General features: G+C 32.9%; 1 protein-coding gene and 1 long non-coding RNA gene across 10 annotated transcripts in view; both read right to left on the bottom strand.

Annotated features, from left to right (window-relative positions):
* The window catches only part of LOC143191823 (uncharacterized), an 870,958-nt gene that overhangs the window by 735,146 nt on the left and 121,160 nt on the right, over window positions 1–14,652 (bottom strand). The window lies entirely within an intron of this gene.
* LOC143191830 (uncharacterized) lies at window positions 798–3,891 on the bottom strand. The gene is made up of 2 exons (XR_013004639.1): window positions 3,347–3,891; window positions 798–3,301 (listed from the first exon to the last, which is right to left on the bottom strand). It is a non-coding gene; the product is annotated as an uncharacterized LOC143191830 (long non-coding RNA).

Here is a 14,652-nt window from a genome sequence, read left to right as displayed (position 1 = left end):
TGGTACATTCTAAAGTATTATTTTTACCAACTAGAGTTTTTTTTAATTGCAACTACTGCTTAACGTGGGCTTCGAACCACGGTCCTCGGCATTAAGCCTACCGACTGGTGAGTAATGAACTTAAAGATAATCTCAGAAAACATCCGGTCTTTCCCAGCCTGGTTACTGACGTGACTGGGATCCATTTTGTTGTTAGATTTTAGACCACCACTGCGATAACCAAGCCAGCTAGACAACAAAACTGTTTAGGACAGAAGCTCTGATAAGAAACTTTTATCAACTGTCGATTTCATAAACAACAAAATTATTTATGAAAATCATATACATGAGGCAGCGAATAGTTCGAAATGAAAACGGAGAAAATAAGAGCAAACTAGGCATGCTGAAAAAATATTGATATCATTGACCGATATATTTTTGAAAATAGAAAATTATATATAAACATTTTAAGAAATATCGATATATTTCAGTTGATCGAGCGGTGAATGTATCATGCAATTCAATCGCTGATAATAGTTCTTTGTCAGATACAGATGCTGACATTTGGAGGATTGTTGTCAGATTATAAAAATTGATAAAAAATGTCCACAGGAAGTAACATCGAAGGTCATAATAACGAGTTGGACTGCCCAAACTGAATAAATCTTTATTGTTGTAAGATAGTACATCTGAAAGGAGAGAATATAACATCGACACTAAAATATATTTTTCGAGATTTAAGAAAATACTCACAGATCAACGCCAATTTCAGAAGTAAATTATAATGATTAGGATATATTAAAACTTAACGTTTGTGATATCTGAAAAAAGGTTCATTAGATCACAAATCACAATCTGAAACGGATATTCGTTTACTTAGACGTGTCTACTTAGACACTCAACACCAAATACCAGCTAACAATTGATCACAATGATGATGCGTATTAATTCGTATTCTCTTATAGTAATTTGATAGCTGAGATAGTTAAGTAATAGTAAGATTATGACTCCTATCATTATTTACAATAAAATCAAAATGACATAAAAGTTGCTAGTTAAAAATGGATTAGTATAAATAAAGTTTGAAATAAATTCAGGTTTAATATATAAAAATTAATTTGTTTCTTTATTTTGGGTACGTACCTAAACCAGTATATAACATAGATATAGAGGATAGACAAAATAGTACATCTTGTTACCTGTTGGCAACACTGCTTTTATGTAATTAATGTATGTGTTGCTCAGTTAAATGCTCACTTCCAAGTTTTGTAGGTTATATTTCAGTATGTTATGCGCTTTGTTCTACTAGTACTTCTGAAAAACCCCAAGAGAATCCTACGAACCTACAAAGGTTTCTTTGTGATTGGGGCGGCAATATCGCAGTATTCAGCTCTCCATTCACATGGGATCCTTGTCCATTCCCCTATATATGTGAACTGATAGTGTGTGCATTAAATAAAGAATTGAAAACATACTTCAATATACAAAGTATATAAATATACTTGAATAAATAGAGTATACAAGTAAGAATTCTTATTTTACGTATCATTGCAATAGTTGCTGGATGCTATATTTAAATAATTATCCCGGTATAACAACATCTATTTCTCGAAATACTACTTGTGACGCAATTTTATTGTAGAATTTTTTCTATTGTATAGTTTAGAGGTCTAATTGATAGACCTTTAACTGATTTTCGCACCTTGAGCTTGATTTAATATTTATGACATGGGAAAATAATTATGTCTTGAGGCGAAATATAACATCGCATTATGCCGACTGGTGAAACTATGTAAATCAAGAAGGGCACCGAGTAGAGAGAACAGACGTATCCAACCAAAAGGATATCCCATCAGCCCGTCGTCGGATGTTTCGGATAATGGGACTTCAAGTACCGAGGCTAGACGAAACGTATCAGAAGTTAGACCTGGTAGAGGACTCCTTATGGCGCCTATAACCACAAATATCAAGAAGACCCGAAATCATGGAAAATTCAGCACTTCCTTAATAGTCCGAAACACACGTACTTTATCGACGTGAGAAGTTCCTAGCTGGAATAGTATTTCCCATCCCATGCTGGACGAATCGGAGTACAGAAAATGGTTCCTTGGACCAGCCTTGTCCACCACCACCAAGAATCCGAGGGAGGAAAGCGATAAAACACGAGGCATCGAGAACAAGAGATAGTATTAATAAAAGAATTGTTAACAGCATTTATAATCGAAGAAGCAATTACCAAGCTCACAAATGATATTCAAAATGCTCACAAACAGGCAACTTCCAGACCAGTTCCCGTTCTGTAGATGCTTCACAGAGAAAACCTCAAATTCAACTAAATGACACAGTCCAATGGTTAAATTTCTGGAGGTTGCAAATGAACCCCCAAAAAAACCCAGGCCATAATCTTTCACAGAGAGAGACATCCCACACAGTCAGGGAGACATCCGCGCCTACCAGCTGAGAGTGGGAAAAGCCTGAATCCCGTGGCGACAAAAAGCCACATATCTCGGCCTCATCTTTGACCGTTGATTCCTATGGTCATCACAAACAAATAAAGCAATCTCCAAAGGCTACGGTGTCGCCACAGTGCTTAACCCTCTCATCTGTAGAAAAAGTAAATTGTCTCCGATGATTAAAGTTTTGCTTTACAAGCTGCTTATCAGACCCGTCATGTTATATGGATCTAACATTTGGTATCGGTTTATCAGGCCGGAACTAGTGGAAAAGCTTCAGGTAAAGCAAAATAAACTTCTCAGGCAAACTCTGAACGCGCCATGGTTTGTCAGAAATACCCAAATTCATCGGGAAACTGACACACCAGAAATAAGACGGTTCGTTTCCTCCTTATACAAAAAAGTCTATGCAACCTCAGCTCTCTCCAACAATTCCCACATCAGATCCCTATCAGAGGCGTTCCCAATCAGGTAACCCCGAAGACTATCCCCCCAAAAGCGGTTCTTCATACCGCCAAAGGTTCTCATACCCCAAAATAAAGTGCCTCCACGAGCAATCCTCTCTTATAAATTGAGTTAACATCAGCAAGGAAACCTTTTCAGCTGGTAAATCAGGCTCAAAACAAAAATTAAAATAAGTATTGTTGAAAGCATTTAAATGACCATTTATTGAAGAAAGCACTGAAATAAGCATTGTTAACAGTATTAAGCATTGAAATAATATTGTTAGAAGAATTGAAGAAAGTATGAATAGAAGAATTAAAGAAAGTATTGTTAACCGCATCGCAAATAAACATTAAACGAAAGAAGTATCAATAATCAAACACAGTAGAAGTCCTGTCAATATTAGCAAAAACCAGACTTTCGTTCTCAGTCAGTATATTCGATCTAAATCATAGTCCTTTTCCCATAACATATTGATTAATTATCTTTAAATGTATATATATTTTTTATTATTAATTTAAATAAAACAACTTTTTTGTCTTTGGGTATTAATTTACTCAACGAAGAGAGAAAATAAATTGTATTTAATTTACATCATCTCAACACTAGTACTTCTTCATATTAACTTCAAAAGCTTCTATTAAGTTTTTACTTTAAACTTTAACATAAAATATTTAGTATTTAAATCGTTTTAACAAAACTCGATAAAAAAACCTTTAAGTACATAAAAACTGAGTTTTAACGGCTTCCTTAAAACATTTATTCGTTTGCCTTATAGCCATCGCAGATCTCATCAAGGCAAAATTAAATATTTATACGTTTTGAGAAAAACAAATAAAAATCGATTGTTATAACGGGCTGTCAACTCGAACCGAGTGGACATGTCGATGCGATGTCACGCCTTTTAACTTTCTGCATAAAATCGAAGGAAATGCGATATTGGCTCACCAGGAGGACGGGCCGACCTTCTCTGCCAAAGTTCGTAATCCGATCCTGATTCTTGTGAACCACTCACCTGCAACAATAAATCAAATTAATTGGTAATACTATATATTGACCTAAAATATGGCTGATGTTAACATGTATTTTTAGTGATTATAATATCAATTAAATGTACAAAAAAAATAGTCTAAAAATAAATATATGAGAAGTTGTCAATGTAATGAATTAAAATATATACGTGTCATTTTATCCAAGCAAAAGAAACCAGGCATGGAATATTATACTACGTTAATCAAAAATAATAAAACTTGAAATAAGATGTAAAAAGTAGTATAGAGAACTATCAACTGAAAATAGTAATTACTATTTCAGTCAAGTGAACTTTTCCACTGATTTTTTTTCGCGATATCAGACGAAAATGTACGAATAAGACTAAGATAATTGGTTGGATTTCTGAGCTATAGAGATTAGTTAATTGTAACTAAAATTAAACAGCAAGTAGTACCGTAAGGTGAATTTAATATTTTGATGTTACTTTACCTGTATGAAAAATATATGTATTCTTTCTCGTACTAATTTTATGAGGAAGAAAGGTAAATAGGTAATTGCTAGGTTTCATTACGTTGGAAATAACAGCTTCATTTTGAATAATGAATAATTATTTTTATATTTTAGTCCTCTTGGGGTTGTAAACAGCTGCTGGGGCACGATCGTAAATTTATGTTTGTGATTATTTAATATTTGTGATTGTCCTGGGCAAAAATGTAAAATCCGAAAAGGAAAATGATCCCAGTTACGCCAGTAACCAGGATGGGTACGACCGGATGTTTTCTGGAATGATTTCTAAGTGGTTTACTTAGCGCCGAGGACCGTGGTTCGGAGCTCACGTTAAACAGTAGGTCCGGTCCAGAAGTTTTAATTAAAAATACAAGAACAAACATCCAGAGATATAGAAAACTGAAAAAAATCAATGTCTGCATTACCTAAGATTTGCCATGGTAACATAAATGCAGTCATCATTCGCTAACTATTTATTAATCAAAATATAGTTTTTTGGCCCTATTACATTAATAAACAATACTGAAAAGTAGTGAGTTCAAGAAAGTTACTTTACAAACCCGTTACAATACAAAATATAAAACATATCTGGAATGGCTAGGTTATAGCTAATTTGCCAAAACCAGAAAGTTAAAACTAGTCAGTCATGTTTCAGTGGATTGAAATAGTCATGTCTAAAAATAGTAATAAATAAAACATTCGAATGATTTATTCACGGCCGAAAATAGTAGACCTAGAGTAGTTGAGTAAAAGTAATCGAATGAAATAGTCGATAATGATAAGTAGTTAATTACTTACCAGTGGAGTCCTTTTCATTCTAAAGTTCTCAACGCTAGTTAAACAAGAATACTTAAAGATATAAACAGGGTTAAATCAAAGAGTATATATAGAGGTTTTACTTAAAGTGACAAAACCGAGGAAATGCCTTACATGATCCAACCAATGCTGGATCTGAGACCTTTTTTTCTATTGGTTCTACAAAGGCATTTGATAGGCTCATTTCTATAACGCGATTGTTTGTTTTAGTTTATTTATGGCGCCATTTTTGTGTGTCTAACATAATGTACGATCAGTATTTTTGTGTTTTTATTATAATCACTATTATTTGGTTATAATGTTTCTTCATTATCAAAAGTGTTGTGTATCCAGTGTATGTGCAGAAATAAAAAATCCAGACGTCGTTATATTTTTTAAATTCACTTGAAACAAAAATATATTGATCCAGATATATTTAATTCATATTTTGGCTTAAGGCTCCTTAACCGAGATTACCTTTTTAACAAGGATGTTCAAAATATATTAATACAAAATAAAATAATACAATTTGTAGACCAACAAGAAGGGCTTGACTTTATAGAAAACAGATTATAATACTTGTTTTATTATACGGTTAATAGATCCTAAAGCTGTCTCTTTAACTTCTCGATTTTACCATAATAAAAGCACATCAGTAATTTTAATGCATGACATATATTTTAATTTTGGGTTGTTTAATGTATTACATTTTGGTATGTTTTCTCCATTTTAAACTATATCATATAATTTAACAGTTTTAATAATCCGATCTACAATTTTCACAATACCATTGTAAAAATAATTATAAGTTACCTCAGTACATTTTTGTGTTGAGCACGTAAGTAAAATAAGACACACAGGCTTTCAGCTGTGCTGCTCTGCTTTCAATTTTAGGAAACAAAAAGATATAAACTTTAATACACCTTATTTAAATTGATAGCACTAAAGAAATATGAAAAAGGGAAAAAGTAGCACTTTTTCCCTTTGCTAGACAATTTTGATTATATTTTCCAGGAGTTATGTTATGATTTTAATTAGATTACAACCTTCTTTATATTCATATTTAATTACTTTTTATTTATATATTTACATTTCATCATTTTTTATTTATATACCTTATAAATATTCATAATATTCAATACATTTTATTTTAATTTTTTTTTTGAAAAATTACAATTGGGTTTAATTTCAAATTTAATTGGTCAATAGAATGTGATGTCAGAGGTTAGTTGCGTGATGCGTATGAAATATTCAACCAATGCAATGCTCTCCTAATAAGATATTTTCTTTACAGGTGTCTGTAATAGACAATCAATAAAAAGCAGCGAAATGATGTTCTCAGTGCCTTCTTGTTAATTATTGTGAATCTCCACAACATTCAGTTAAAGTAATCTCAGGAGTTTAAGAACTTGAGATGGATAATACATGAAAAAAGTGTTATCTACTAGAAAAAAATAGTTGAAGTATTAAGCCAAATCGCTCAGGCTGTAGAAAAGCGGAAATATTATATTACAATCAATAGAAAACTGCTGGTCTTCCAACCCTTTATCTTGCCAGTTATTCTGCTGTGATCCCAAATACAAGACCTATCAATCCTGAATATTTTATGACTCTTCCTTAATTATCTTAAGTCACACAGTCAAGGCTATGAACTGCGATATATATCGTGAAGTATACTCGAAGCCTCAATATGTATTAGCGAATATAGCGCTATTATCAGCGAATATTAAGTGACTGTTTTTAAAGATATTTCGTATAGTTTATTACCACCCTCATTTTGAAATGTAGTGGAATTTCTTCGCTTTTTTCACTTTTTCAAGTCTCATTTCATATCATAAATGATTTTACTATTAACGTTAATTGCACAATAGTTTATACAATTTTTACTACGGATTTTTTTTGATGATGAATTTCAGGAATATCAATATCGGAATATTGATAGGATGACTAAACCCTATTCATGATTCTAAAGCTACGCAAAGAGCCCTCTCAATAATTCAAAATGCTCTCTGGACGCATTGACAAAGGTTGCATCCACTTGTTTAATAGTATCGTTGCTAAGTTCTTCACTTGCAGCTCAATTTAAATATTAGCTGCTTGGTACAAAGTCCGATATTCATGTTTGGATGTAGCAGCCTTCAGATAGACCTCCACTACTCTTAATTTCCGTAAAATCCGAATTTTTAATAAATGTTTAATACATTTTATTTCAATTATGTTCAGCATACCACTTTTCCTTAAATTCTTATACAATAGTGAATCATGATTTTAAAACTTGATATTACAGCGAAATATCTATCTGTCTAGAGCTACAGAAAAAGTACAAGTGGCAGTCAAAAAGTTTCACCAACGGACTAGGGATTGAAAAATACAAGTTAATAGCTTGAAATCTGCCTATATTAATTTTGTGTTGCAGGTCAAAGACAGAAATTATACCGATTGCAAGATACCCAACATCTCAAATTACAACCAACAAAATACGTGGGCATCCATTACGATGGTAAGTTTAATTAAAAACATAATAGAAGAATAGAAATAGAAGAATTTTACTGGTTAGATGAAAGATACTCCCAGCAACTTAGGGTCAAAGCTAATGATTTATCACTAAATATCTACTTCAACTTATATGGGGTAGCAAACAACTAGTAATCTAAAGTGCTAAAACAAAGTCCTTCGAATAAATCTCTATGATTATCGCTACGTAATTTCAGCGAAGAAATCAGGAACGAGCGGGAAATCAGAAGATAGAAGACAACCAAAAAATAAACATCATAGAAATAGAAAAATAAACATGTATAACATATAAAAATAAACATATTTTGTCGCTTTTCTAGACCGAAATATATACTGATGTATTGGTCAGACACTAGTCTAATTTCTACTGTTTATATACCTAATATTTAACTAACTTCGCAAAACCTATTAATTCAAATTTTATGAATAAAACTGGATACTCAGCAATCAAGCCTCAACAACAAACAAACCAAAACCGAATTGGAATGCACCTAAGACGCTATATTAATCCAGCCGCAACATGTAAATCTTCGAATGCGCCTTTCATTTTGACAGCGTAATTTTTCTCTCGGTTATTGCGAATTTATTAATGTTAAACAGCATCCGAACGTTCGTTTACAACCGAATAACGACCGTACCGTCTTATGATAATACGGGGATCATAGCGATTGTCATATCATGAATTAAACATCGCCTGGCTTCTCAGTCTCTCTCTTCGTTACGGGCCATCGGTTATGGATGCGAGCATTATGCAAAAACAAGTAAAAAGGTGCGAAAACATGCGGGGGATGCAGATGAGGGGGCCTTTTTTTCGAAATAATTAAACATGGGTGGTCATTAATGAGAAACATGAAAGCGAGTTTTTGTTTAAATAGCTCGGTGCCAGAGGTTTGAAGAAATTAATATTGTGTGCACTTCACTTCTGTATACTTATAATTTTATTTGGTTAGCAATAAGAAAAATTCCTCTCTAACTACAATACTGCATGTGTAGTTGCATTTGCTATAGCCTGGGTTGAGGAAATAAACTTCAATATAAAGATTAGGTAGGCTTCAAGAGCTTGACATATTAGTTTTTTATAATTTATTGCAGAAATCCAATAAACTAACACTAATACACTAGTTGTTTGTATCCTAATTTTGCTAGGGTTTTTAAATTACAAAGTACTTATTCTATGATATATCTGTCACTGTTTTTAATGTGTACTGAGTTTTAATTATAACTTCAATGAACTAGATTTCATTTATTAATCTCCTAGAACGTCAACAATCTGCCCCTGGGCAATAAGTATTATTATATGATTCCAGTTATATAATATAATATACATACAGTGACTCCGGTAGGTTAGTGATCTACTTTACAACTTATAATCTAAATCTTATTCTATTCATCAGTTCGTATGGCAGTTTGTGTTTGAGCCTACGCACTTCACTGTCATCGTGCACATTTAACTGTCTGGCGAGTGCATTGGGATGCACTAATAGTCTTTCAGAGTAGTTCGCACTAACACTCCGAATCACACTCGTTATGGGTTCTATCGGTGTATCGAGCTGAATCAGTTTGTTGGACACATAATATGGGGCATCGACGACGACTCGCAACATTTTATTCTGGAACCTCTAGAGGATATCTATGTTAGATTTGCTATTAGTACCCCACAGTTCAATACCATAGGTCCAAATGGGCTTAAGTATTGACTTAGATAATAAAACCTTGTTATCTAATGATAATTTAGATTTACACCCTATCGGAAGTGCATTTGGTTTAGTTTAAGCACAAGCTGATTGCGTTTTGTTTATGTTTTTTCCATGTCAAACGTCGATCGAAATGCATTCCCAGATATTTAACGTTGTCTGCTTGCGCAAGTTCATAATTATTCAATTTTACTGAGGGACACCTCTGTTCTTCTAAAGAGGGTGAATGTCACATTGGTAGTTTTAGTCTCATTTGCTATTTGCATCTCCTTCATATTGGATCCTCGTGTGATGATAAAACCGCTGTATCGTCAGCATATGTTACAACAGTAGTGTTCTTGAGGTCGGCAGGTCAGCTGTATACAACAGATATCACAATGGACCAAAAATACTGTCCTGCGGAACACCCAAATATATTGGGTGTAGTCAGTGTACTCGTCGCCCTGGTTGACAATAAAATGCCTGCCTATGAGGTACGATTTCAGCAGTTGAAAGTGCGTATGGGCAAAAGCTATTTCAATTTAACATGTAGTCCAGTGTGCCATACCTTGTCGAAGGCCTGAGAAATATCGAGAAATGCAGCGGAGCAATATTTTTTATCGTTTAAGTTTTTGTTAATTTGGTTGACTAATCTTTGTATATGTTCTATAGTTCCGTGTTTATTACGGGAGCCAAATTGATGGTCTGGAATAATATTTATCTTCTCTACGATTATTTCGAATATCTTAATGTATGATTTTGTGAATAGTTTAGAGATCACAGGTAACAGGCTTATAGGACGATGAAAGGAGGCGTCTTCTGATTTTTTCCCAGGTTTAAGAATCATAATGATTTGAGCCACTTTCCAAGTGCTAGGAAAATAATTAAGTCTTAGCATGGCATTTAATATGAATGTTATTAATTTGATGCACTTTCCTGACATGCTTTTAAAATTATTCCAGTTATTGGGTCAAAATTCAACTAGATCAAATTGTTTTATTTTCTTTAATCTTCTGACTAAGCTATCATTATCTAGGAGCTGAAGAACCGCAACATAAATGTGCTGATGGAGCCTCTTTTCATGTCTTTGAATTTTGAATAACTTTATCGACAGTTTCTACATTCAGGTCCTTACGCAGAGTGTCGTTATGAATATGCCATGGAGCATCAACAATACCTTTCAGTACCTTGTTTTCGAATATTTGTATAATATTTCTATTGTTTTCGCTGGTATAACTCCATAGTTCAAAGCCAAATTACATACTCACAGGGCTGATTACCAGTAACCAGTACCAGTACATGTTCTGTACTTGAGCTAATTTTTTATTAATATGTGGCCTCCACCTGAATTCAACATCAAGGGTTACGCCTAGATATTTGGCTGTATTTTCATTCGGACTACTTGCTCATTGTGAAATCAATATGCACTATAAATCAGTTCGATTCATATTGATGCGCCATTTTTATGTCCAGCATTATGTTTCTAGAATGTTCAAATTGTATGCAAAATTTCTATTTAAAAGGATAAAACCAATCATTGAGTAAGAGCATAGTATTAAAGATCAGCAATTTGGTTTCAAGAAACAATATTCTACGATTGATCACGTTCGCAGAATCACCAATGTCAGAAAGCTAACTAGAAGAAAATAAAATTAATTCCGTAATACTGTTAGATGGAATATTCAAATAATTTAGTTATATATGCATACTGGTCGATACTTCAGACTCAAACGAGAAGATAGCTGTTCCCACTTGAAGAAAATGTAACCTGGTATGCCATAGGGTACTAGTACTTAATCAGATAATATTATTGCTATATTCGCAGAATACACTACGATTGGAGAAAACAACACTAAATCAACTGAATCAATTTACAAACTTTTGATATATGAGCAATAATTTTTGAATTCTGTTTTCTGGTATATTATAGATAAATCAATCACAATTTTTGAAACATAGCGTTATGACATTAGGTGCTTGCATGTATTTTGATGAGATATTCGAGATCTAATGGTGAAAAAATATCAATCCAAAACCCCAAAAGTATCAATGTAAACTGTTAGACACGATGGTTTTAACATGTCTCTACATAAAATAATAAATATTCATTTAGTATTATTTCATTTAGAGTTATTTAGTGCTAACCATGGAATGCAAAAAAAGCTCAAATCCCAATTGACGATTTAGGTTTCATCGTTTTAAAAGTGATGATTTTGATTCCAATGGCAAAGAACAACCTAGAGAACCAAAATACTTCCAAGGCAATGTAAATTAAAACCTATATAGCTCAAAATCTCATAAAGCTATCAGATAGTCAAAGTCCAAGATGATAATGTTTCTTATTCGCCACTGACGCGACAACCATCGACTATATGTTGCAAGAGATGTGAAATATACACTGTTGCAGTTGTGCTTGGAGGTTTTGCTTTAGTTATTTTCATCAAAAGACCATATATACCAATTCCCAACATTTTTGTGGCAGCATATTAATTTCAGGTAAAAACGAACCAATAGGAACATGAGGAAATGATCAGATGCAGCTGTTACAGGCTGATACAAAAAAAAATGGAGGTTACATTATTTGAAAGGAAGTACTATAACAATCATCAACTTATATCTACACAACCACATAAACACCCAGTTAAACAAGTAATTGGTAGCGAGGTGAAGAAGAAAAAAAACATATGATAGTCGTGTTTCTTTTCAGTGTATTTGCAAAATTCCATGTTAAATTAATAAAAGTACCTACATAATATAAACATGTTAGAATAAAGCCCTCTATGGTATATTAAAAATTAGATCTAAGGGTACCACTAGTCAACGAAGAAATTAAAATGTTTGCGATAAAGCATAAAAAATATGTTTTACAAAATTTTATAGCAAATGGAAATACATCCATCAAACGCTAACTGAGACTTAGATCTGGACACTTAAACAATATGAATGAAAAATTACTAGATAGTTGTAGTTAATAACTATTTGTAATACGCGTGCTATGTGCTTTTAAATAAATCCACAAGAACTTATGTTGAGCAAATATATTAAAAGAAAACAAGTCTTGTAATTATTTCCCTGTAACCTCAAACTATGATAAAAAAAACATGTAACAGGTCAAATGAAAAACCCCTGGATGACACATATGTTTTTTAGTTAGCCTTAACCTTCAAAAGATGCGTGTACATATTTGACAGCTGTCGGATCACTAGTTTGCGAATTATAGCATTTTAAGTGAAGCAACTTTTGTTATTGTGAAAAATATGGATAAAAAGAAATTTCGCCGAAAAGGGATTGCTAAGTTATGCTAAGTTTAGACGTGGTGAAATGAACACCGAAGACGGTGAACGCATGGACTCCCAAAAGAGGTTGTTACCGAACTTGAATGAAATAAAAGACACTCTAAAGATATCAATTGAACGTTTACATTATATCATTCACGAATATTTGAGTATGAGAAAGCTCTGTGTAAAGTGGATGCCGCGCGAGCTCACTTTTGACGACAAACAACAACTAGTTGCTGATTCGGAACAGTGTTTGAAGGTGATTAAGCATAATAAACCCGAGTTTTTGTGTCGGTATGTGACAATGGACGAAACATGACTCCATCATTTCATTCCGAAGTCCAATCGACAATCATCCGAGTGGACTGCGCACGATGAACCCGCTCCAAAACGTGGGAAAACGCAACAGTCGGCTGACAAAGTTATGGCGTCTGTATTTTGGGATGCGCATGGAATAATTTTCATTGACTAGCTTGAAAAAGGAAGGACCGCGACTATTACATAGCGTTATTAGACCGTTTGCCGAAACTGAGGCCTATTTTGAAGCAAAAGACAAATCGTACTACAAAAATGATATCGAAATGCTGGAGGGTCGCCATAATCACTGTATCACCCTTAAAGAGAATTATGTTGAATAAAAAAAACTAATTTTGCCAAAAAATATGTTTTACTATGGTAAGCCGGGAACTTTTCAATTGACTTGTTAGGAGTACACTAGTTCAAGTACAAACATTAAACACTATGTTATGTAAATTTGAGCTTAAAACCTTGAAGAACTTGATAATGAGAAATAGTTGTAATAGATGTATTACAACACATGTAGCTTTAGATAGATAAAAACTTATTTAAATAAACATACCATAACTTGAACCATCTATTCAACTGTCAAAAATTTACTCCCAATTTTGTTTGGATTTACTTGTTAAATTTCAGGTAAAATTATCAAATAAATTATTAACTTAAGATATATTAAAATATTACATTACGTGCTGTTGAAATATAAGACATCGTTTTGGTTCCAGATTCTGAGATTGTTTTTGATTCCAAATCTGATATGATCTGTAAGCCGGCTTTACGACAAGAACATCGATGATATCGTGTATAACGACATGCTATTAAACTGACATAACTTAATTAAAAAGTTAAATTCGATTTACTTCTTTTATCACGTTATGTTATAAAAGTTTCAAGATTTAAATGGTTAACATAATTATATTATTTTATATTTATGTTTTATATGTATCTAGATAATAGGTTTGATATTTCTTATCATAACTTAAGAAAAGTTTCTATTATTAGAGCTTTCTTGAATTATTTAATAACAAAAATGTGTAACGACCGAATGTTATAAAATAGTATCCATTGCTGGCCACTAATATTCTTCATTTGAAATCTAAATTGAAAACAAGACACATCATTAAGATCATATATAATTTTCTTATATTTTAAAGTATCCTTTTTACCAACAAGGGTTTATCTGGACTACACCTTTAGTTTAACGTGGGCTCCGAACCACAGGCGTCGACATTAACCCTACCGACTGGGGAGTGACCAACTTAGAAATCATCCCAAAAGACATCCGGTCTTACCTAGACTGGTTATTGGCGTGACTGGGATCATTTTCCTTGTCGGATTTTACATACTTGCCTAGGACAACCACAAATATCAATTTATGACCATGCCCCAGCTGGATTCGAACCCGCGACTATCGCAACAGTAGGTGGACCGTCCTGTCGCCTTTACAACTGCACTAACCAGGCTCCGCACTGACTTCAAAGTGATCAGTTGGTAATAGTTAAAATAATATTGTAAATAGATAAATAAGTTTAGGTAGGTATTAAGCTAAATTGTGTGTATGTAGTAGAATATAAAATACATGTAGTAGATAGGTTAAATTAATTTTAGAAGGTTTTCGTTAATTTTTATTTAATTATTACAATGATTATTATGCACATATTTTATTTTAAAACGTTTTTTTTTTGTTAAAAATCTACGTTTGATTATTTTTTCCCTTTT

Source organism: Rhynchophorus ferrugineus, unplaced genomic scaffold (assembly GCF_030347505.1).
Source record: "Rhynchophorus ferrugineus isolate W39M unplaced genomic scaffold, kcgeb_rfMv2 rfM2, whole genome shotgun sequence".
NCBI lineage: Eukaryota > Metazoa > Arthropoda > Insecta > Coleoptera > Curculionidae > Rhynchophorus > Rhynchophorus ferrugineus.
The sequence above is the reverse complement of the archived record's forward strand: the minus strand, read 5'-3'. Positions and strand labels throughout refer to the sequence as shown.